Source organism: Pongo abelii, chromosome X (assembly GCF_028885655.2).
Source record: "Pongo abelii isolate AG06213 chromosome X, NHGRI_mPonAbe1-v2.0_pri, whole genome shotgun sequence".
NCBI classification, from domain to species: Eukaryota; Metazoa; Chordata; class Mammalia; order Primates; family Hominidae; genus Pongo; species Pongo abelii.
This window is the reverse complement of record NC_072008.2, coordinates 16,529,881-16,556,110: the sequence shown is the minus strand read 5'-3', so window position 1 is coordinate 16,556,110 and position 26,230 is coordinate 16,529,881. Positions and strand designations below refer to the sequence as shown.

The following is a 26,230-nucleotide window of genomic DNA, read 5'->3' as shown; positions in this document are numbered from 1 at the left end:
TAAGTGCTATGGACTTGAAAACAAGAAATAAAAGAGGAAGAAAGGAAGGGAAAAGGAAGGAAAGAAAAAGGTAGGAAGGGAAGAAAAAGAAAAAATAACTCATATTTAGAGACTAAAAGATTATCTTTTCAAATATTATATAGTGGGTAGGTTAAAATAATTGGAATTTTCTGGTGTAATTAACTTGCAGTAGAATGGCAAATATCCTTCATCTGTCATTGGACTCATGCCATAATTATTTATTTTTTCTATGGAAAAAAAGGACTGGAAATCTGTTTTATTTATTTTTATTTAATTTAATTTATTTATTTATTTTGAGATGGAGTCTTGCTCTGTCGCCGGAGTGCTGGAGTGCAACGGCACAATCTTGGCTCACTGCAACCTCCGCCACCCAGGTTCAAGCAATTCTCCTGCCTCAGGCTCCCAAGTATCTGGGGTTACAGGCGCATGCCACCACACCCAGCTAATTTTTGTATTTTTTAGTAAAGATGGAGTTTTGCCATGTTGACCAGGCAGGTCTTGAACTCCTGACCTCGGGTGATCTGGCTGCCTCGGCCTTCCAAAGTTCTGGGATTACGGGTCTGAGCCACCACACCCTGCCAAAAATCTGTTAACTTTAGCATGTTAAGTGCAGCCTCTTTCTAATGGGATTTGCATTTGTAAAGAAAAGGAAGGATTTTTTACCTGAGGCAACCTAAAGGCAAGTGTGCTTAGGGCATTCATCGATTTCACTAAAAAGTGATCTTTAGCTTCTGCATCCCATAACTCCAGGTTCAAGGGTTTTTTTTTCACTGAGTTGATCTGGTTTAGTGTTTTAAGGTGAAAGCATGGTAAGTTACTGTAGAAGAAAGGAAAATTAAGAAGAGTGGGGATGAAGGAGGAAGGTTGATGGTGCATGAGAGAAGAGAGGGGCACACACCATCAGCACATCTGAATGTAGGAAGTGGGAAAGGTAGGACTCGGTGGTCACATGGTGTGAAATTTCTCCAGTGTTTCACATGTGTGGGACAAAATCAAAGAGTCACTCAGCAAGCATTTTAATGAATATTATGCATAGAGCAATGGGAGAATTGGAGATATTAAAAGGTAGACACACAAAATTATTTAAAAATTATTTAAAAATTCTATATTGTAAATGCTAAAGGCTGAGTAGAAACAAGAAGTGTTAATAGCTCTGAGTAAAGGTGCCTTTAATTCCTCCTTGGAGTTAGACCTCGGTTAGGCATTGAAGGATGGAATGATAATGTCAAGAATTGTGAAAGGTCTGAGATTTGACCCTACTTGAAAGCTAACAAGTTAGCTTGCCACAGTTTCATGGATACTGGCAGAAGATATAAGACCCTCGGATCAGAAACAAAGACTTTATTGCTCACAGCACAACAAGCAGAATGAGCCAGAATCTTTTTTTCTTGTTTTGAAAGAGAAATTTACAGAGGGAATAATAGAGGAAAATAAAGGGATCAGGAAGTACAACTTGTTCCTGACAGAGTAGAAAGTGAGAATCCAAATTGGGTTTTGACACAGCAGATGTGTAGCCCAGACAGTAGAGCTGGATACACACACAATTATCTCTAAGAGGAGGGCTGGCTTCCGGTTCATTCCTTATTCCTCCCCCGTGGCTCACTCCTGCTGGTTTTGGTCTCTGGTTTCTATAGAGAGCACTGGTTCAGCTGCTAAATGAAACATAGTGAATGAGGGGTTGTTATCCAAGGGTCTGTTTTTTTCCCAGGGTCACCTTTCCATAGTCCTATGCTGTTCAATACTGCAGCCATGAGCTACATGTGGCAATGCAGCATTTAAAATGTGGCTAAACTGAAATGTGCTGTAAGTGCAAAATACACATTGAATTTCAAAGACTTAGTAAAAAGGAAAATATCTCATTAATACTTTTTATATTGATTACATGTTGAAATGATAATATTTTGAATACATTATTTTTATAAAATATGAACATTAATTTCACCTATTTCTTTTTACATTTTAATATATGCTTCAAGAAATTTTAAGTTACATATGTGGCTCACATGTGTGGCTCATGTGATATTTCTCTTGGATAGGTACCTTTGAGCAAGACAGGAGGCTCCCTGAGGTTCTCCTTATTATACTACAAATGCTGTGTTATTGATTTCCTGTTTTCTCATGGACCTCAGTTGGGCATGGCCTGGGCCATTGACCTGCATTAAACTGCAGTCCTCCTTGATGTACTCTGCTGCCCCTAACCAGAGTGTTTTCAGATGGGAGGAGCAGGGATATAGTCAAGACTTACCTTTCCTCTCATGACCTTGTCCTCCACTTGCCTTTACAAAGTTTTGCCACTCACTTTGCCACTCACAAAGTTTTGTAAGTAATTCAGGCTTTATGGAAGGGTCAAAGAATGCTAAAGGGAATTACACCCTATAGGGGAAGGACTTTCAAACTGTGTATTGATTGTGTCTTATTTCCATGGTCTTTGAAAAATGTACTCAGGGATTGAAACCCTTCACAGGGGATCCCTTTGTGCATCCTTAACCTTGCTCTTCTGACCTTGAGTCTTTTCCCCTCCAGGAGACTACCATGTTCTAATATCTGTCATGAAAATCTGCTACCCTTTTTTTTTTTTTTTTTTTGAGATAGTCTTGTTATGTTGCTGAGGCTGGACTTGAAACCCTGGGGTCAAGTGATCCTTCTGCCTCAGCATCCCAAGTAGCTGGGACTACAGGTGGGTGCCACTGCACCTGGCATGCTACGCATCTTGTATGAAACTCTACCAAGAACTCACAGAGATGGTCTTATCTAAGGATATCCACCCCCAACCCTGTTTTCCACTCCCTTTGAATGCTGGATTCCTGAGAATACTACCCAAACAACCTGTCAATAAGACAAAGTTTACTCTTACCCCAGTAAGGGTGAGCATTACCTCAATGCAGTCTTAGTAGCTTCCTTAGGGGAAAGGGCTAAGTTGTGATGTTTATGAGGCTTCAGATACTAGTTTAAAGTGGGCCTTTCATGCAGAGGATTGATCATCATTGGATAAGAATCATGATATAGTAGTTTAAAATTGGTGGACACAGCAAGGGGAGATTTTGAGGTGAATGTTTTTATTAAAGAGTCTTAGGGAGTAAATAGCTGTTGATGCTGTCTATTGAATTGGACAGTTTGATTTTCACTTAAACAGTTTTCCTGGGGAAGGTTTCTGGAAAAACCTTATTTGCAACTTTTATCCTCTTAGACAAAATTTTTTTTGGAATAGTAAAGTCAATGTTGATAAAGACAGCAGAATTGTAAAGTGATGTTAGTAAAGTGAGTAAAGTGGGCTGAATAGGAAAGCTATGTTAATGCAGACAGTAAACCGTGTAGGTCTAGGTGGTACAGTTCTCACCCACAGCAAGACATGCCCCCATTCTGTGTTACTCAGTTTTCAGGGCTCCAGAAGGGTAGTCTTAGGCACTCTATGTCTAAAGATATTATAGTGCACGTCAGCTTACCACACGTACACAGACGTTTCTTGTCCTAGTTTGGGTTTCCCTCAAAACAGACTCTGAGACAAGGATTTGGTTTATTTGGGATATGATTGTAGGAAAAGCAGGAGGGAAGGTGGAAAATCAGTCAAAAGTGCATGAATGAGCAGGTTACCACTGTAGGCAGCAGGGACTTAATCCCTCCTGGAACCTTCTAAAAGACTGTGGACTACCTTGAGGGGTAGGAAGTTGGAGTCCTCATCCACTTCCATCCTGGTACTTCTGGCCTGTCCCAGACAGGGTGAGCACACTCTTTAGAGGTTAACGAACACCTTCAGAGGGAGTCCATTAGTCTGTAAAAGAATTCTCTGTAGGTGGCCTATGGGAAGATCCAGGGATATGGGCATGGCAGATTTCAGCACCTGCTATACAGCCCAACATGGTGGTAGACCCATAGTAGGTGCTTGATAAATACTTATTGAATGAATGAATAAACACACATTGTTTAAAGATGAGCTTTAGTTCTCAAACTATAGTCTAAACTTGATGATGAGACAGACCTTTCCTTAACTGCCCCATAATTATAAGGCTGGTCCTCTCATAATAAAGTTAGCACCTCACAATATTATACATCCACCTCCTCTGCCCTCTTTTCTCCCTTTAGCCCTGCCAAGAATGAGAGAAGGGTGAATCACTGATCCTTTTAATAGCAACTCATTTAGCTTCATGAAGACTGACTGTGAAGACTGGAAATTAACTTGCAAAGGCACAGTGAAGTTCTTAGATTGGAAATACTACCTTCTGCCATCCCTGCTAGTAGAGGTTGGGGAGTTAGGAGGTGGGATGACAAGTATGTTCTTCAATTATAGGGTTGTTTGTTTTGACATCTGTTGTCCCTGGTTTTGGTTCCTTTCTACTCTGGAAACTATGTATTAACCTAAAGGAATGGTTATCTTGGTGGGAATGTCAGGGATGGCAGCAGGCCGGTGGGTGGCTAGGAGGCTAATTTGGAACAAGTTGGGGGTGGGGGAGTAGGCTGCGATTCCTCAAATCACACAAATAGAGGCCAGATCTGCAGTGTGTGAAGACCTTGCTTGGCAAAAGGTGGTGCCAGTATCATTGAGAAAGAGTTGATTTAGGCTGATGTGAGCTAAATGTACATGAGAGGGCTCCATTGACCAGAGATAAGACTCCCAGATATAAAACAGAAAAAGGACTACTTAACAAGCAAAAATTTATCAAGCACCAACAATATATTAGGTATTGTGCTAATGTTACACTCCCAGCCACAACACAATAAAACGACATTGGTATTGAACTAGGGATTGCTAGTTAATTTATTTATTATCTGTCACTTTCTTTGGGACTAATTTGGGGGAAACCAAATTTTCTACTTTAGTGTGTAAAGTAAGAGAAGAAATGTTAAAAGATACTGTTATGGACTGACTGTGTCCCTCACCCCCAGATTCATTTGTTGAAATCCTAACTCCCAATGTAATGGTATTAGAAGGTGGAACCTTTGGGAAGTGATTTAATTTAGATGAGATAATGAGGGTAGAGACTTCATGAATGGAATTAGTGCCCTTATAAGGGAAGACACAAGAGCTTGCTATGTCTCTCCCCTCTTACCATGTGAGGATACAATGAGAAGACAGGCTTTCTGCAAATAAGGAAGAGAGTCCTCACCAGACACTCAATCTGCTTGTGCCTTGATCTTGAACTTCCCAGTCTCCAGAACTGTGAGAAATTGTTTGTCATTTAAGTCACCTCGTCTATTGTATTTTTGTTATAATAGCCTGAACTAAGACATACTCTTCAAAGAAATGTTAAAACCAGGACAAAAATAAAGTAGACACTTATAAAATATCTTATTTATCAAATTAATTACTAAGGGAACCAGTAAGACTTTACAGTCAGTTCAAAGGAGAATTCAAAGAACACATCAAGAATGCTTACATAAATTCAGAAATAGATGCAAAACTGCTTGATGTCCATTCTATTCCACTGACGCAATTCATTTGCATTTCTATGTACATGAATCATTTACATTATTATCTGTTTTTTTCTACAATGTACAGAGTTGTAAAATAGGTTGAAGGCATCAAAGGCACAAACCAGGCTGGGTGTGGTGGCTCACGCCTGTAATCCCAGCACTTTGGTAGGCTAAGGCAGGCAGATCACCTGAGGTCAGGAGTTCAAGACCAGCCTGGCCAACATGGTGAAACCCTGTCTCTACTAAAAATACAAAAATTAGCTGGGCATGGTTGCACCTGCCTATAATCCCAGCTTCTCGGGAGGCTGAGGTAGGAGAATCGCTTGAACCCCAGGAGGCAGAGGTTGTAGTGGGCAGAGATCACACCACTGTACTCCAGTCTGGAAGAGAGTGAGACTTGGTCTCAAAAAAAAAAAAAAAAAAAAGGCACAAACCCCTATACAATCAGATAACCTGATAGAATGTACCAGACAGGACACTCAGAAATATTTTTTTGGCCCATTTCAAAGTCTTTCACAAGTGCTCCTGACAGAAGTAATGTTTTCTGAGTAGTCTTTCTTGAAGCAGAAAATAGATTGCAGACTGGCCAAGTCTTTTGAATCAAAAGAAAAGTAGCTTCTTGTGGCAACATTACATACTACCCAGGGTATAAGTGAGGAATCATTTGGAACTGCATCTTCTAAATACAAGAGTACTGATCTATATCGGGGAAAGAACAATTGAAGGAAAATTTGATGAAATTTGCCCCATGAAGAGGAACAGAATTAATTTAGCAGGCACTTCAGTTACAGAATGTTCAGCTACAAATAAAACCTATTGAGGGAAAAAAGGAAGTTCGTGAAACTTCCTTTTTAATGAACTCCCTGGTTCAGATTTCATAATGAATTGTGACAAGAAGTGGGAAGAAAATTACTTTTATTTTTTAACAGCTATATTGAGATATAATTTGCATACCATACAGTTCACCTATTTAAAGTGTATAATTTTTTTTTTGTTATTTTCACCTATTTAAAATAGGTGTAGAATCACAGTCACAGTCTAACTTGGGAATGTTTTCATTCTGCTAAAAGAAACTTGGTACCCATTAAAAATCACTCCTTAAAAAAATAAAAGAAGAAATGAAAAAAAAAAAAAAAAAAAAATCACTCCTCATTCCTCACCCCATTACATCCTTTAGCCCTAAGAAATCACTAATCTACGCTCTGTCCCTGTAGATTTGCCTATTGTAGACATTTTCTAGAAATAGAATCATATTAGTATGTGGTATTTGTGACTGGATTCTTTCAACTAGCACTTAGCATAATGTTTTCAAGTTTCACTCATCAATACTTCATTTCTTTTTATTGCTGAATAATATTTCATTGTATGGGTATAACACTTCTTATTTAACCAACTGTCAGTTGATGGACATTTAGGTTGTTTCTACTTTTTGGCTATTAAGAATAGTGCTGGTGTGAACATACATATTTTTGTATGGACATGTATTTTCATTTCTTTTGAGTGTACACTTAGGTGTAGAATTTCTAGGTCATTTGTAACACTATATTCAACATTTTGAAGAATTGTCAAACTGTTTCCCAAAGCAGCTGTGCCCTTTTATATTCCCACCAGCAGTGTATGAGGAAGGTTTCAGCTTCTCCACATCCTCACCAACACTTGTTACTGTCTGTCTTTTTGATTACAGCCATCCTACTGGGTGTGAAATACTATCTTATTATCCTGTTGATTTGAATTTCCCTGATGACTAATGATGTTGAATAACTTTTCATGTGCTTATTGGTCATTTGTGTATCTTTTTCAGAGAAATATCTATTCAATTTTTTTGCCCATTTTTAAACTGAGTTATTAGTCTTTCTATTATTGAATTGTAGGAATTCTTTATACATTAAGGATACCAGTTAGATACATGATTATCTATTTTTTCTTTTGTCACTTGTGCTTTTGGTGTCATATCTGAGAAATCATTGGCTAACCCAAGGTCAGGAAGATATACTCCTATTTATTTTAAGTGCTTGATAATTTTAGCCCTTACATTGAGGTCTATGATCCACATTAAGTTAATTTTTCCATATAGTGTGAGGAAGAAGTCCAACTTCAATCTTTTGCATGTTGTCTCAGCACCATTGGTTAAAAAGACTATTTTTCCCCATTGATTTGTCTTGGCACCCTTGTCAAAAATCAATTGACCATAAATGTAAGGGTTTATTTCTGGACTCTCAATTCTATTCCATTGGCCTGTGTGTCTATCCGTATGCCAGTGCAACACCATCTTGATTACTATAACTTTAAAGTAGGTTTTGACACTGGGAAGTGTGAGTCCTCCAACTTTGTTCTTCTTTTTCAGATTGTTTTGACTATCATGAGTCTCTTGCATTTCCATACGAATTTTAGAATCAACTTGTCAACTTCTGGAAAAAACAAAAGCCAGCTGGGATTTTGATAGGGAGATCCAAAGGTTAATTTTAGACTTTAATAAAAAGATTGCTAAACCAAATTTTTGTCTTCAGGTTTTTGAGTTTCAACCATTCTCATGTAAATTGTTAATATGTTTGTTTTACTCTATAAGTAGAGCTGTTAAGATCTTTGCTGTTAGCACACTGGCATTGATTTATATACAATTCACATTTCACTAATGTGTTAAATCTTATACATCCTTCTTAGTTTATTCAATTTGTAATGATGTAGTTGTATAGACTGTATGGAAAGGCAAAGGACAGGAAGAAGGTGATAAGAATTTGTTAGAGAAGTAGTATAACATGGTCTGGTAGTGAAATAACCTGTCTTTTGACCGTACATTCATGTTTTAATGTGCTTCATCAAACATGAGATGTTAAATAGATTGGTAGTTTCACTGAGCTTTCTTTATCATTATGTAAATGGATATAAGGAATTTTAATGCCAAAAAATGTTTTCAGGGAGATTAAATAGCTTTTTTATTCAGATGTTACAAAATTGGGAAGTACTGTTTTACTAAAAAGTATTTTGAATGAACCATTATAATCACCCCCAACTCCAGAAAAGCAAATGTATTTGATATTTGAATGAAAAAAAGTAGTTATGTTTAAGCGTCTAGGATTATAAACCCAGAGGGTATGTCATGGATATGTGGGGCTGTGCTTGATTTCATAAAGAAGTTGCCAGATCAAATAATTTATTATTGAAGATGCTACAAATTAATCTGGGAGTACAAAAGCAGTTATTGTAGAAATAAATATTAAAAAATGTTGTTCACAAGCTGTCAGTCATGATCCTACCAAGAGAATGAGACATTTAGGCTACAAAGACAAACTTAAAATGCCTGTGACTCAGACTGGTTTGGCTTTGAAGCAGGTTGGACTTGTAGAGCTACTCAGAGAGGAAGTGGTGCACAGTGAATCAGGCAGGACTTGGGTCTGCACATATGACTCAGTAATAAAGAGGAATTAACATCTGCAACACAGTGCCTTAAAGAAATCACAGATTTCAACTGAGTTGGCATTGAACTACTTGGACCTGGCTGGAAATTTGTGATTTGGGGAAAAAATGTTAAAAGCTTGTATCCCAGAAGGTAGAGCTATTTGGTATGGTGCAGCTGTAGAGTACAAGACTATCTTGGGGTTATGGTAGCATGAATGACCAGGAAGAGGTCTCATTTCTGAAATCAGGAAGGCGACATGCTTTGCTCAGAATAGGGCTTGGGTGCAGCAGGGGCTCAGGAACTGAGGGAATAGGTTCATCATGCAACCTGTTCAAACGAACATCAGTACTGATAAGGAAGGCTGTACTTCATAAGCATGTTGAGTTCAAGACTTTTTCAAGCATATGGCCTATGGTGACCCATTTAGTTCTGCCTGTTTCTGTTAGTGAAAGTCTTGCCTTGAATAAGACTAGATAATGCTAAAAGTATTGGCACATTTATCTGGGTTAGACAACAGCTGACATTTCTTATTGAGGTAACCAGAACCTCATTGTTCATTCCGTTATTAATTTTAAAAAAAGTGATCATTACTGTGTATTAGGTCCTGTGCTAAGATTTGGGGATATGGAAATGAATGGGACCTAGGGCTCATAACTGAGTGAGGAGACCCACATGCCATATTTTTGGATGGATGCTGCTACTATTGATTGAGCAAAAGATTAAGGGAGGAAGAGCAAGTTTTGGAGGACAAGGAATTTCATTTTGGAGATAAGTTTGTGAAGTCTGTAGAGCATTTAAGTGGAGATGCCTGGTGGGCAGTTGGAGTTGTATCTGACTGTCAGTGGGGAAGTCCAAATGGGAAGTCTGGATTTGACAGTCATCATTTAAAGATGATAATTGAAGTCATTGACATTGATAAAGTCACACAGAGATTCTATAGAGTAAGGAAGGGAGAAGGATTAGAACTAAACCCTGGAGAATCCTTCCAGTTCAGCAGTGACATCTGATGAATGCTATTGTCTGAATACATATTGCTCTCACATCAGTGAGTTTACATTTGAAAAGCATGAATAAACTTGCAAAAAACGCATTCAAAAGGAAATTATCACCGCAAATACAGACCCAGAAATTTTCAAAGTAAAAATTTAAAAATCAGGCCAATAATAAAATCCAAAGTATCTTCAGACTCAAAGAGGAAGTTTAGGTATTAACTCTATTAAGGGAGTAATATAGATAAAGTGATCAGAGTTTCTGAACCTAAAGTAAGCTCTAATAAGTTTGATTGTTCTTATGGGAACTATGGGGGATAATATTTGAAATCAAAACTGTCTGGAATGCATGACTGAGATCAATATAGAACAATCAAGTAACAAAAGAACAGTTTAAACATAAAAACTAGGAAAATTAAAAGGCTATCTAGGATGCAGATTTGTTGATATCCTTGAGGGAGATTGGTTGAATTGATAACCAGAGTTGTCTCAGTTATCTCTTGCTGTGTATAAAAACTCCCTCAAACCTTAGTGGATTAAAACAATAACAGTCTATTAATTCTCATGGATTCTGTGGATTCACTGGGCTCAGCTAGGTAGTTCTTCTGCTAGACATGGTGTTGGCTGTATTCAACCGGGAGCTCAGCTTGGGATGGAATGACTAAGATGGCATACATACATGTCTGGCCTCAGCTGGAATGACTAGGGGCTGGTTATGCCCTATCTTCTCATTTAGTGGCCTCGCCTGAGCTTTTTAACCTATTGGCTGATTCCAGAAACACAAAAGCAGAAACTACAAGTGTTCTTAAAGCCTTATAGTTCTTGTAGCTCTTAGGAGTACTAGAACATCACTTCTGCCTCATTTGATTGGCCAAAACAAGTCATGAGACCAGTTCAGGAGAAAATAGACTCCACCTCTTGATGGGAGGGGGTGTACAGGGATAGAAGGATTGTTGGTGGCCACCTTTGGAAATGATCTACCACAAGAGTTGATTTCCATTTTCAACTTGGCTGCAAGTACTACAGTTTTCTTTCTGCGGGACACTGAGTAGGATACTATGCTTGGTTCTCACTTCCAGGTGAATACTAAGAGTGTCTGATGGCATTGTAGTTCCCATAACTTTCTAATATATTTTGTCAAAAAAGTCTACTGGAAGGGAAGTCCATAAACATTTTTAAGGCCTTCTCAAAACAGAGCTTTGACACTAGTTATCTAAGTTTCTCTTTTCTTTTCCTTTCTCTTATGTTTACCAGTCCCCCTCCCCCCGCCCCCCCACCCCGAATCTATCTTAGTCTTGTAATAAAGTTAAGGAATTGTTATATTGTGAAATTCTACGAGTACACCTTTTCCAGTTATATGTATGCAAGTGTTGGGGGGCTGAGGGTAGAGGAAGAGAAGTCTTTTTTGAGTTATTTTAGGAGTAGCAGAGCAGGTAGTTTTGGCAACTTGATCTGGGCCTGGCTGTACCATTTACTGGTGCTCAAGGGGTACTAGTGACCACTGTCCTGCTTCAGATGTGAAGTAGGTATTTGCCTTCATCAGGAATCTGGAGCTGAGCAATAGCTCCCAAGCAAATACAGGAGCTTTGAAAAATAATAAGGTTGGGTTTGTGAACATTGCCATTTTTTTCTGTGTGCTGAAGAACAGGCAGGGTTTAGTGATCACATAGCTTACAGGCAGGTGAAGAATTAGGAAGAATGGCTGTCAGATGAAAATATGGCATTTAGACATTCACAGCCTTTGGTTTTTTCCTGCCTGTGACAGGGTGTTCAGGAAAGGCCCAGGTTAATGAAGGAGAGGAAGAGGGAGAGAGGGAGGGGAAGTGGGAAGGAGAGGGAGAGAGGGAGAGAGAAGTGTAGTGGTTTGTAGCACAGACATTGTGATATTTTGGGAAGTGACATATGGGATGATTTGTGGAAGAGAGAGTTAAGAGTAGCATGGTGAGAGAGTAACTTCTCAGATAGGATAGTGAAAAATTTCTGGGAATTTTGGGATGCCTGAAAATGGGAGAGGAAAGAGGATTTTAGTAAGAGTTGTGTGCTCTATATCATTGGATCCCTTTATGTAGGGATTGGGGTTCCTGTTTGGATGGTGCTTCTTTAATAGCAGCACTTCTCAGGCCCACTGCTTTAATGACATTACCTACTTAGGGAATTTTGGACTCCAAATCTTCACTTGGGAACATTGACTTTTTTGTGCTATTCTTATCTTCTTGCTTTTTTTTCCCCCCCTCTTGGCAGTTTATAATGCAATTTGGGAAAATGTCAGTTTGCTTCCACTCTGCCATGGAAACACAAAGAAAAAGGTTTTCCCTGAATTGTTCAGCTAGAGAATGAAGGAAAGAGTATCCTGGAGGAAGGCGCAGAAGTAATCAAAATGAGAGAACAGAAAGCTGAATACAAAGCTCAGGGGTGAGAGGGTTGGCTTCTTACCAAGGTTATCATCACTTTGCTGCTGTTTAATTCCAGTCAAGGGCTTTTCTCTGCCTCTTTCTTGACCTGGTTTTATCAGACTACTGTTTTCTTACAGCAGTGGTTCTTAGCTGCAGCAGGGGAGGCCGCATGTAGTTTGGAGAAGTTGCATGTGTGATGCTGATTGAGAAGGATTGTGCCAGGGGCTTCCCATCAACTACTGAATGACATGTCAACTCTTGTATTAAACATTCAAGGATCTTAATGTGGCTCCCCAGACCATACCTCCCACTCACCTTCCAGCTGAACCTATTACTGTGGCTGGATCAGACTTTCTCTGACTTCAGGGCACCTCACACTCCTTTTCAGCCCCGCCGTTTAACACCAGTGTGATAGACTGTTCTCCATATACCCTGCCTACAAAAGCTTTTGCCATTCCTCAAGGCCCCACTCAGATCTTTCTTATTTTATGGAACCTTCCATAAATGCTTCAGCCACATTGATTGGATCTTGTTTCTGGAATGGGAGTTAAATGGGGCCAGCGATGGGGAGAGGAGGCTGTGAATGCAGGGAAATAAACAGATTATTTATATGGAAATCTGTCAACAGATTCTTATATAGCTGAGTTAATCTAATGACATCAGTGCTTTGGACACAGGTTCCCAGTGGTACAAACAATTTTTTTCCTCAAAGAGTCTTCCGAAATCCCCTCTGCCCTCCTAGCACAACAGTTTGAATTTCTTAATGAAGGAAATGTGCAAATTGACCATGTGGCTACCACAACCAACAGGTGATTTATGCCCACAAACTTGAAAATGCAAATCACGGAGATTGGCTGGGGGAAGCAGGAAGAGAGCAAAGATATCTCATCCAGAAGACAGAGGATCATCAAAGACTCACAGGCAAGTGAGTGAGATCATATATGTAAGGGCAAGTAATGTTAAGAGTCTGTTCTTAGTAACACTTTGCTCAAATAATATCACAATGAGTATGCAGATAGCTGCCTGATATTTCAATGTTTAGAGATACAATAATTTTCCTCCCACTATTCCCCTTTGGATATTCAGGTTGTTTCTAGAGTTTTTGTTAGCATAAAGAACACTGTGGTGGACATCCTTACTCATATCCATTTGCATACTCTTTTCTATAGTTCATGGTCTCCCCGCCACCCCCCCATCTAACTCCATGAATACAAGCAAGCTATTCAGGACTTCTTTAGGTCCACATCTGCTTAAAAAAATTCCCTATAGCTTCATAAATCCATCAATACCATGGTTGATCAACAAAAAATTGCAAACTTGATGAATTGATAAGGCGTTATCACACTTACAGAGCCATCTTATTATAAATCCACTAAATGTTCTAGCATTTTGAGAATGTGCCAGGCTTATTTCAAGAAGTTAACTTGAAACTACTGGGCTAAATCAGGAGCGGGTGTGGGAAAGATGAGAAATAGCTGAGTAGGTGGAAAAAGTCAGAATGAAGTAGACAAAGGGCAATGGTTAATAGTAATTAGTAAATATCAAAAGCAAATAAGGATAAGGCATGCCTAATGATTGTGCTAGAGGTAGGGTGGGCAAAGTGAAAGTAAAGTATCCAGTTGTTCTTCTAGGTCTGCTTAGTCAAGTTAACTGGAAGATACGACAATAGTTTGCTCTATGAGCTGAAATCATGAAGGCAAAGGCCAAAGATGAAAGTTGTGTTTAAAATTCCCATCAGCTGCGTGACTAACAGGGAATGAGTGATCAAATGAATCACCTTAGGCAGTTGAACAGCTTTACTTGTCAAAACCATTAGCCATGAACCTTTCTTAACACGAGGCAGTCACCTTCAGCAATCTGCTTTTCCAAACATAAAATAAGCCCCAGATGGCCACTTATTAACTTCAGCAAGACTTGACTCTTCTCATGTTGCAAGACAAAATTGATGAAAAATGGATAAAATCTTACTCCAGTTTATCAGTACAATAGCCTGTGGTTCTGGAATATGTGATATAAAAGATCTTGGACTATTGTTCTGGTATTTAGACATCAGGAGATCCTACTGGGGTGGTCAGATATATCTATTTGTCCAACATCATTTCAGAATTTCTGGAACCATCAAATGAATAAAACTTCTTTACATAATATAAATAGTATATATTTTTTCTAATTATAAAATATTATGTGATTATTGAAAAAAGATAATAAAAGGTATAGCAAACTTCAAAGAAGCAGGATCATCCTCTACCCCACCATAATCAATCCAGTTGTCTGCACCATTTTGGGTGTTTTCTTCCTGTTTTTTAAAATGCATTTTTTAGAACATAGTTGAGATCATACAACATATAATGGATAAGATCTATATTCAATCTAAAGTTATTTTAATTTATCCACCTAAGAGCAACCATATATTATGAAAACTATGATCCGAAACAAAGAAATGGAATGTTTGACAAAATCAGGCTAAATAAATAAATAAATAAATAAATAAATAAATAAAAGCAGGCCAGTAACTCCTTGTTTTCTCTAACCATTAACTCATCCCTTTCCTTCCTCATTCTGTTTATTAAGTCTGGAACATCCCTGGCTCCTCTCTTCCCTCCAAAGTCTCCTCCTTGAATATGCCTATCATATTGATTTTTCACTTCTCTATTGTCCACTAAATTCAAGAATTCATTTACATGTAGTCTTGCTTCTAATTTTTTTTTTTTAATGATTTATATGTCTTACCTCATCTTACTTTTTGAGGTCAGGGGACATTTATTATAGTTTTTATACCCATCCTAATAAGTAGCAAACAGCCAGGAACATAGTAGGAGCTGAAGAAATATCTAGGGTTGACACCGAAAGTGTTTTAACAAATAGTTGCATGGGGAGATGTAATAGTTGAATTATCCAGACCTGTGCAGACAAAGAAAAACTATAGCTGCACTGTTCAAAATGGTAGCCACTAACCATATGACTGTTGAGCATGTGAATTGTGGCTAGCATGAATTGAGATGTGCTGTAAATATAAAGTACATTAGGCATTTCAAAGGCATAGTATACAAAAAAAGAATGTAAACTATCTCAGTATTTTTTATGTTGACTACTTGTTGAAATGATAATATTTTGAACATAATTGAATTAAATAAAATATATTATTAAAATGAATTTCACCTCTTTCTATCTTTTTCAGTGTGCTACTAGAAAATGTAAAATTACATCTGTGGCTTGCATTGTACATATATTTTGTTGGATGTTGCTGTCTTGTATGGCAATGAAATGTAATGTTCGAGATTATTCTTTCTACAGGGCAGAAATTCATTATATTTCTAGATACAGTGTATTTGCATTTCAATGGATAATAATTATTTGCTTTACTAACAGTTTTCTATAGCTTAACTTCTACCCTTACAGAGTTACAAAATAGCCTAAATAGTAGGAAGACAATCAGTCAAAGGTGCATACCTGGATAGAGCCAGACAATCCTGGGATGGTCATTTAGATAATATGCAGCACTTCACTGAAAGGACACTCAGTAATCTTTTACCCATTTCCAAGTCTTTGGCAATTTTTCCTAAAAGCATCTTTCCATATTCTTTTGTTACTGTCCCATGTGACTATGTAGGATCATGTTTTCTTTTCTAGTTAATATCGACAAACTATACTTGCAAAATTCACACTTCAGCCAGAAGACAATGTTTTAGGAACTGTGACGTTCCTAATAATAAGGATAAAAATGTTGGGAGTAAAATTAAAAAGAAAAAAAATCATATAGAATAGAACCAAACTTGAATAAAGAATCATATAGAATAGAACCAAACAATTGAAATGATTGAAAAGATAGTGAAATTAATCGCATTTTGTCGTGACTCCTTAGCTTATCATACTGTTGTCGAATGGGTGGAAACCATATTCTTTTCTACTATTTAATTAGCTGGAAACAAAGCCTGACTATTGGTTGACTGGATCTAGTATAAATCCCCCCTCCCCCATTTTTGATTAATCAAATTGCCACTCCTTATTTATTTATTTAAATTGACAAATAATTGTGTATATGTTTATAGTGTATGGCATGAGGTTTGGAATTATGTCTACATTGTGTGGAATGGCTAAATTGAGCTAATTAACATATGCATTACCTTAAATACTTATTTATTTGTGGTAAGAACACAAAATCTTCTCTTAGCAATTTTCAAGTATATAATATATTGTTATTAACTACAGTCTCCATGTTGCACAATAGACCTCTTAACTTATTCCTTCTGCTTAACAAATTTTGTACTCTTTGACCAACATCTGCCCCACCCACAGCCCCTGGTAACCACCATTCTATTCTCTGCTTCCATGAGTTCAACTTTATTAGATTCCACACATAAGTAAGATCCCACGGTATTTGTCTTTGCTCTTTCTTTTAAAGGAAATAAATTCTTCTCCTTTTTAAGTCAAAGGACTTTTTTTGTGACTTTTGGGTCTGTTCACTCTGCTATGGAGATTAACAAATATTAATTAGTGGATGACTGCTAGGAAGTGAAACTCACAACCAATGAAGTGGTTAATTAAAGTTGAACTTTTTGATTGTCATTTCTAATATTTTTTATATATATACACAAGTTTCTTTAAATTATTGATTTAAACACCTGTCTTAGTCCAAAAGAAGATTAAAAAATGGCTGAAAAGGGATTACAGAGATGACTTTTGTTTTAAATATTTTTAAAACATCCAAAATTTAAAGTAGATAACTATCCTTCAAAGTTAGCTGCTTCAAGCTTGATTTGACATTTGACGTTCCTGATGCTCTGGCTCAGATCAGAGCAGTTCCAAGAGGCTTGGTGGTGGCGATGGGGGTTCGGTGAGAAGTGGGGCAGGCAGATCTAGATCTGGCCCCACCCTTACCCCAGGACACCCCCTTTTCTGTGTGCCTTGGACTTCAGTGTCAGTTCTTCTGGCCTAGGGAGGCCATGGAATTGAGGGCAAGTGTTTGCATTATTGGTGAGGGTACAAAGGACTCCAGAAGTTTTGAGGCTTTGCTTTTCCCCTTAGCCCTACAGGGTCAGGCTTTCATGCAGAAATTGGCCTGGAAATTCTCCACCATTTTCATAGCTGCAGTGTTTTTGAGGTGTTTTTTAGATAACAAAAAACTAAATACAGTTCTCAAAGCTTATTTTGTTTACTTTTAGAGTACACAAAACAATTTTGCAACAATTACAATTATATATATTCTACTTGCTACTAAGACTGTATAACATTGGTGGGGATAAGAGATTATATGTTTTTTTCCTAAAAATATCTACTTAATGCACTCTTTTAATTTTAATTTTTATTTCAATTGTTTTGGGGGTACAGGTGGTTTTGGTTACATGGATACATTCTTTAGTGGTGATTTCTGAGACTTTTGCTCTCCCCATTACCCAAGCAGTGTACACGGTACCCAATATGTAGTCTTTTACCTCTCACCCCCTCCTAACTTCCCCCTCCACAGTCCCCAAAGTCCATTATATCATTCTTATGCCTCTGCATCCTCATAGCTTAGCACCCACTTATAAGTGAGAACATACAATATTTGGTTTTCCATTCCTGAGTCATTTCACTTAGAATAATGGCCTCCACCTCCATCCAAGTTGCTGCAAAAGACATTATTTTATTCCTTTTTATGGCTGAGTAGTATTCCATGGTGTGTATATACCACATTTTCTTTATCCACTTGTTGGTTGTTGGGCACTTAGTTTGGTTCCATATCTGCAATTGCAAATTGAATGCACTCCTTTTAATAGTTAGTTTTGCTGTCAATCTCTTTCCCTTTTTAATTATTTGAACTATTGGACCCTGACGATCTGCCCCTGAACATCTCCTGAGAAGTGCTCCAGCAGAGCGAAATGTTGAAAGTCATTCATGAAAACGTTGTTAAGAAGTGGCTTGAGCCCTTCTCTGAGCGGGCAGAAGTGAAGGAGAATTACAAGAAATTCTGTGAGGCATTCTCTAAAAATCTAAACCTTGGGATCCATGAGGACTCCACTAACCAGGGACGTCTGTCTGAGCTGCTGTGCTATCACAGCTCCTAGTAAGAAGATGAGATGACGTCTCTGTCAGAGTATCTCTCTCATATGAAGGAGGCACAGAAGTCCATCTATTACATCACTGGTGAGAGCAAAGAGCAGGTAGACACCTCTCAAAGTGGGGCTTCGAGGTGTTATACTAGACCAAGCCCACTGATGAGTACTGCGTGCAGCTAGCTGGTCAAGGAGTTTGGTAAGAAAAGCCTGGTCTCTATTACCTCAGGTCGAGCTACCTGAGGATGAGAGGAGAAGAAGAAAATGGAGGAGAGCAAGGCAAAGTTTGAGAACCTCTGCAAGCTCATGAAAGAAATCTTAGATAAGAAGGTTGAGAAGGTGACAACCTCCAATAGGCTTGTGTCTTCACCCTGCTGCATTGTGATCAGCACCTATGGCTGGACAGCCAATATGGAGTGAATCATGAAAGCTCAGGCACTTGGAGACAACTCTCTAATGGGCTACATGGTGGCCAAAAAGCGCGTGGAGATCAACCCGACCACCCCATTGTGGAGACGCTGCAGCAGAAGGCTGAGACAGACAAGAACAGCAAAGCTGTCAAGGACCTGGTGGTGCTGCTGTTTGAAACTGCTCTGTTTTCTTCTGGCTTCTCTCCCTTGAGGATCCCCAGACCCTCCAACTGCATCTACCACATGATCAAGCTAGGTATAGGTATTGATGAAGATGAAGTGACAACAGAGGAACCCAGTGCTGTTGTTTCTGATGAGATACCCCTGTTTGAGGGTGAGGAGAATGGGTCTTACATGGAAGAAGTAGACTAGGAGTTTATATTTGGAAACCTTGTGCCCTTGTATAGTGTCCCCATGGTTCCTTGAGTGGCTCTGTCCCGTGGCCTTGAGTGGCCTTATCCCACCTGGCTCCCTCTGCTGATGTCTAGTGTTTTTTCTCTCCTGTCCGTGTGTCTAAGGCAGGAAACAAGAGCCTTAAGCCCCATTCTCTTTCTACTTTTATAACAGGATATTGGATGTTGTGTATTGTGCTTTTTTGTTTATTTTGTTCTGAAATGAAAGTATACCAAATAAAGCAGATGCCGTTTTTATGTGGAAAAAAAAACACTTGCCTGTTCTGTGGGTTGTCTTTTGATTTTCTTGATAGTAACATTTGCAGCACAAGCATTTTTAATTTTGGTGAAGCCCAATTTATCTATTTTTTCTTTTGTCACTTGTGCTTTTGGTTGTGCTTCGACCTTGTCAGATCTAAGGAGCCATTGTCTAATCAAGTAATTAGCTTTCAGTGTCTCCTGAGAATAAGGGCCATAGAAGAGGCTGAGTAAAGACTTGCAACAATGATATGTAATTGCATGTGCATTTTTAAAAATAGACTTTTTAGAGCAATTTTCATTTTACAGCAAAATTAAGCAGAAAGCATAGAATTTCATATGTCCCCTTCCCCTGTACCACATCTGGCCTCCTCCATTACCAATATCCCACACCACAGTGGTTCATTTGTTGCAACTGATGAACCTACATTGACATGTCGTTATCATCCAAAGTGTAGTTTGCATCAGGGTTCACTGTTAGTGGTGCACATTCTATGGGTTTGGACAAATGTATAATGATATGGATCCACCATTACAGTATCATACAGAATACTTTCACATTCCTATACATCCTCTGTGCTCTGCCTATTTATCCCTCCCTCTTCCCAACCCCTGGAGACAACTGACCTTTTTACCATCTCCATAGTTTCACCTTTTCCAAAATGTCATATAGTTAGAATCATACAGTATGTAGACTTTTCAGATTGGCTTCTTTCACTTAGTAATATGCATTTAAGGTTCTTTCCTGTCTTTTCATAGCTTGATAGCTCATTTCTTTTTAGCATTGAAAAATATTTCATTGTCTGGACGTACCACCATTTATCCAGGTACTGAAGAACATCTTGGTTGCTTCCAAATTTTGGCAATTATGAATAAGGCTGCCATAAACATCTGTATGTAGGTTTTTGTGTCGACATAAATTTTCTGCTTGTGATTGCTGGATGGTATGGTAAGAGTATGTTTAGTTTTGCAAGAAACTGCTGAACTGTCTTCCAAGGTGGCTGTACCATATTGTAGTCCCACTAGTAATGAATGAGAGCTCTTGTTGCTCCACATTCTTGCCAGCATTTGGTGTTATCAGTGTTTTGGATTTTCACCATTCTAATAGGTATGTAGTGCTATTTCATTGTTGGTTTAATTTGCATTTTCTTGATGACAGATGATATGGAGCATCTTTTCATATGTTTGTTTGCCATCTTCATATCTTCTTTGGTGAGATGTCTGTTCAGATCTTTTGCCCATTTTTTAAACTGGATTGTTCATTTTCCATATTGCTGGGTTTTAAGAGTTCTTTGTGTATTTTGGATTATAGTTCTTTATCAGATCTGTCTTTTGCAAACATTTTCTCCTAGTTTGTGGCTTGTCCTCTCATTCTCTTGAAGTGATTGTATTTCCTTGAATTAATTCACTTCACATTCACTTACTGAGCATCTTCTATGGTCTAGGTTCTCCACGAGGCTCTGGGTATATAAAAGTGATTGAGACATAACCTTGCTTTTAGACACTTTTAGTGTGATGAAGGAGAAGGATGAGTAAATAGGTGATTAGAACACTCTTCTAAGGTAAGCAGTCTCAGGCTTCTTGGAAGAGGAGTGTAAGACATAAAGAAAAAGGATATTGACAACAAGCACAGGTGGGCAGAGCCTTCTGGGTGAAGGGAACACTACATCACAATGACATAAGTAAGTTCTTGTCAATATGATCATTAGCTATTATTGCTATGGTAATAGTGTGTCTAGGATAGAAGTAGGCAAACTATGGCTGTGGGCCAAATCTGGCCGGCCATCTGCTCTTGTAAATAAGGTTTCATTGGAATACATTCATGTCCATTTATACACATATTTTCTATAGCCACTTTTGTGCTACAAGTAGTTGCAAAAGAGACAGTCTTGCTTGCAAAGCCTCAACTATTTACTCTCAGGCCCTTTACAGGTGGGGCTCAGACTGAAGGGGCAAAGATAGACTGCTGCTTTAGTGAGATGCTTTAGTGATTTTTCCATGGCAAAACCACATGGCAAAAGTCATGGACAGGTGGAGAATTGATTTCAATCACATGTCTGAGGGCATGGCAAGCTACACATATTTTTCAGGAGCAGCAGAAGTTTCATTCATGGCTGGTCAAAATTAATATCTGTTAAATGACAGCGACTTTCTCCCCATTTCCTGTGTCTAAGAGGAACTACACTGTAAAAAACTCCTGGCAGGCAGCTCTGACATTTTTCTTTTTTTCAGCAAGGTAAACAGATGTAGATCACTTTCTTTTTGATTGTCCCAGAATAATTTGAGATGAGAAAAGAGGACATGACCTGGGGCACTTAAAGACAGGTTGCTTTTCACTAACAAAGCTAGAAGACTTTTTGAGCTCTTCTAAATTATAGATTTATTATAGCTGGAAAGACTTTCTTTTCAGATAAAGATAAAGAGGGCATCTCAATTTCTTTGTGAGATATGATTAGCTTCCTGGAAATCCTGTCTGTATAGCTCACTCGTGATGCTTACTTTTTAGGCGTTATCTACTTACATCGTATTTTTCATTTCTCCCTTAACATCAGTGTGCTGGGAAAAAAGTACACCCACACGCATAATTTACGTATATAATTGTATAAGTGCATATATATATATCCATTTGTCCTGAGACTGGGCCAGGTTGTGAGGCTGTGAAGTATGAGGTTGGTAGAAACTACCTTTGAGGGGTCTTTCAGTTTTCCTTTGGTCTGTCTTTTAACCAGCCCCCCATCCTGCTTTCTGCTCCCTAACTCATTTCTTCTCCCATAACTCCCCACCCCTTCCTGGGCACGGGGGTCTTTTGGGCTTGTCACCTCTCTGGAAAGTGCACTGTGTGATAAGCACATTTGTACTGACATGTTAGTAAGTTTATGGCTTTTCAAGTGGGACATGAGAAGTGGGCATGACTCAACCAAAGGAAAAAAATACTCTGATAATTGAACTGTAGGCAACAGCACAGAAGAGGTATTATGTTTATATTGGGGATTTTCCTAGCACCTCTCCCTTTATATTATATCACATAAACGATTACCCCCTTCATCAAACAGAACCTGCCCTTGGGCTGGGCATGGTGGCTCACACCTGTAATCCCAGCACTTTGGGAGGCCAGGGTAGGGGTAGGATCACCTGAGGCCAGGAGTTCAAGGCCAGCCTGGGCAACATAGTTTTAAGACCTCATCTCTAAAAAAAAAAAAAAAAAAAAAAAATTACCCAGGCATGGTGGTGCATGCTTGTAGTCTCAGCTACACTGGAGGCTAAGGCAGGAGGATCACTTGATCCCGGGAGGTCGAGGGTGCAGTGAGCTGTGTTTGTGCCACTGTACTCCAGCCTGGGTGACAGAGTGAGACTCTGTCTCAAAAAAAAAAAAAAAAAGAACCTGCCCTTGTTTTATCAGTATTATTTTGGTATTTACATAAAATATTAATTGATTATATTATATTGTTATCATCATCATCATCTAAGCTTGAATTTATTAGGCCTGGAGGGTAAACCATTCTAGGACTCTAACTTCTTAGTGGAAATTATAGCTCCTTAATGACAGCTACAAGATGTCATGACCCAACAAACCCAGTGTATGGTGCAAGAGCAGAAGCAACCCTCTGTGACATATGCTGGAGAGATATTATGATTTATTATTTCCATTTTACAGGGGAAAGTCGAGGCTTAGAGAATATAAATGCCACACCCAAGTTCATATGGCTACTTGAGGAAAGGAGGAAGAGTAGGATCTGATCTCTTTTCACTCCAAGCCTGGGACTCTTTCTTATATCAGGACCTCAGAACCTCACACAGCTTCTTCGGGGTTCCACTAAAGCATTTCAACCTAGGTTGCCCTGCCCAGGAACCAAGCGGAACAGGTGGCTTGCTTGCAGGGATTCCGAAGAACCCGGCACCATCTGCCCCCAGCAGTTCAGTTGGTGGCATCAGACTTGCCTCAGTAACCAATTCTGGCCCCTAGTGGTGAGATGATTTGGGGCTGACTTTTGCTCAAGGTTGGGGCACTGAGGGAATTGTATGTCCCTCTAGGGCTTGCAAAGGAACCGGAATTCTTTTGAATAGCTGCATCACAACTAGGTAGCAGTGCTGCCCTCCCAGACCAGGACACCAGGGGCCCCTGCCCTGGGCCCCACACCTTATAAGACCCCATACACCACAAGCAATGAAAGACAATGACTTTTGGTATGTTTTTGAACTCATAAAATTTGAAATGTTTTAAAGTTTGATGAATTTTTAATATTTTTACAGACTTTTTGTAAGTGTGATAACTGATTAAGTTACTGGGAATTATGGGAGAGAGATGTACTCTCCTAGGCCTCCCAGGTCAGAGGATTCTGGGCTGAGAACCTGTAAGTGTGTGTGTGTGTGTGTGTGTGTGTGGTGGAGGGTGGGGAGACAGCTTCCACCCCAAGAAACCAGAGGAAGATTGGCTGCTTTCATTTGAAGATGGCCATTCTAGTCTGGCACAGTGTGGTACACCTGTAGATCCAGCTACTCTCTTGAGCCCAGGAGTTTGAGGCTGCAGTGAGTTATGATCAGCCATTGGACTCCAGCCTGGGCGACAGAGTAAGACTCCATCTCTAAAAAAAAAAATTAAAATTAAGAAAAAAACACATTAAGTTGGCTGTTCTAAATCACCCAACGTGGGTGATTAGGCAGATGGGGTGCCCCAAATAACTGTTCCCTCCTCCCCCTCTGCTTGGGTGGTGGTGTTTTGGAAAATGCTTAGAACTGTCTGGAAATCTTGAGCTGTGAAAGTGTCCTTCCCGGCTCCTTGGGGAGCTTGACTTGGTCGATCTGGGGGCAGATTCAGTCACCCTGACACTGCCTAGGCATCCTTGACTTGGGTCCAGCTTCTACCATGCCCTGTCCCACAAGACCCATTCTGGTATTTAGACTCACAGACACAGCTGACCTTGGGGTAAACTTAGGTTTCTTTAGCCTATCCAAGGGAATGATGGTCCCCAGGGTGTGGGGTGCTGGGTGGGAAGGTATGCCAAGCTGTTGGTGTAGCTTGATTCGTAAATTCTATATCTTTAGACTACGGTATGTGAGACTGCATTCATATGCTTGCTCTAGGCTCTGCAAATGTTACTTTGCAAAGCTGTTGTAGTAGCTTTGCAGGTTTTATGATATTTACAATAATGTTTTGAACCCCTTATCTGGGCTACCTTCTATTATGGGTTGAACTGGGTCCCCCCAAAAGATAGGTTGAAGTCCTAATCCCTAGTACCTGTGACTATGACCTTTTTTTGGAAATAGAGTCTTTGCAGATGTAATCAAGGTAAAATGGGTCATTAGGGTGAGCCCTAATTCAATGTGACTGATGTCTTTATAAGAAGAGAAAAACACCATGTGAAGACAGAAGACACACGGTGAGGAAATGACCACGTGGAGATAGGGCAGAGATTGCAGTGATACTGACACAAGCCAAGGAATGCCTAGGGTGACCAGAAACTGGAATAGGCAAGGAAGGATCCACCCTACAGACTTGGGAGGGAGTATGGCTCTGACAACACCTTGATTTTGGACTTCTGACGTGCAGACCTGGGAGAGAATAAATTTCTGTTGCTTAAATCCACCAAATTTGTGGTACTTTGTTATAGCAGACCTAGAAAATGAATACACTCATTCAAAGATGTTTCTGTCTGTGGCTTTAAAGAGCAGGATTGGGATGAGAGGACAGTTCTTGCAGTGCTCAGTTCTAACGTCATAGAGACAGCAAATTTTTAACTCTCCTGAGTTAAAGTGACCGCGACATTGTGTACTGACACTAAACATTCAGTTTTAAATTCAGAATCGGAACAGATGTGATAACTAATTAAAAACCCAGGGTGGCATTTTTTCCTTGTGGTATCAAATTAATTCACTTTTATAGAAATATGCTGATGATTTGCCTTTCCAAGGGGAAGTTGTTAAACTTCCTTGGGCAAACAGATTTCTTTAGCATATAAGGTTACAGGTTGATGTTATAGACTTTGAAACTGTCAACCAAGGCAATGTGTCTCTGTATTCACATCTATTGCCTCCAGAACATATGAATGTTTAAAGAAGATTTTAAAAATTCAAATTGAGCCCCTCCGAAGTCATTTTCAATTCTAGGAAATGGAAATGCAGCTTACACCTGTATTTCTCAAGGAATTGATGTAATGTAATTTGTATAAAATAATCATAGAGAGTAAGAGCAAAGAGTGGATCTTTGCATTAAAGTGAAATCAGCCAAGAAATCGCTCTTCTCAGGGTCTGCCTTTCAGAACCCCATTTAGGTTTTAAATAAGACTCCTCTTTCCTGACTTGCTTTGATGAGCCACCCTCATCTCAGTGATTGCTCCTGACATTTAGCTGCTTGTACAATTAACTGGGGGCCGTTCTTTTCTCTTGGAGAAGGACCATGTGCAGTGAATATGCATTTGCAAAGTGTTTCTTTGACTTGGGAGAGTGGCTGTGATAAGTAGTTAAGATGATGCCTGGAGTAAAGTTTGTGATGGAGACCCCAAACACTCACCCTTAGCAAAGCTGTGAGTGGCTATCAGCACATACCCACTCCACCTCCCTTGTAGTCCCCAATTAAAGCTCGTTGAGTTACCAGGTAAGCTGGTGATTTCTTAAGGAATGAAAAATTAAATCTGATGAACTTCTCTGAGGATTGAGAACTCCATATGTCGCCCCTACAGGTGATTAAAAAAAAACCCAAGGAAATGACTCACAAAAAGGATTGAAATTTTTACAATGAGATTACAGATATCCAGATGGGAGATATTTGTTCCCCTTGGCATGAGTGTGCCTGGGCTAAAGCCTGGGTCAGCAGGTAGAACAGGCAGGGATGGAATAGATCAATGAGACTGTAGCAGAGAAAATCGGCTGCCTACCAAAGATTCTGCTGTTCTTTCTAGCATAGCACTATAGTTGGGGCTACGTTCCCCAGA

At 39.2% G+C, this 26,230-nt stretch overlaps 1 pseudogene; it reads left to right on the top strand.

Annotated features, from left to right (window-relative positions):
- Positions 1 to 18,001: 18,001 nt before the first annotated feature.
- On the top strand, positions 18,002 to 19,023 carry LOC103889014 (heat shock protein HSP 90-beta-like; annotated as a pseudogene).
- Positions 19,024 to 26,230: the final 7,207 nt, after the last annotated feature.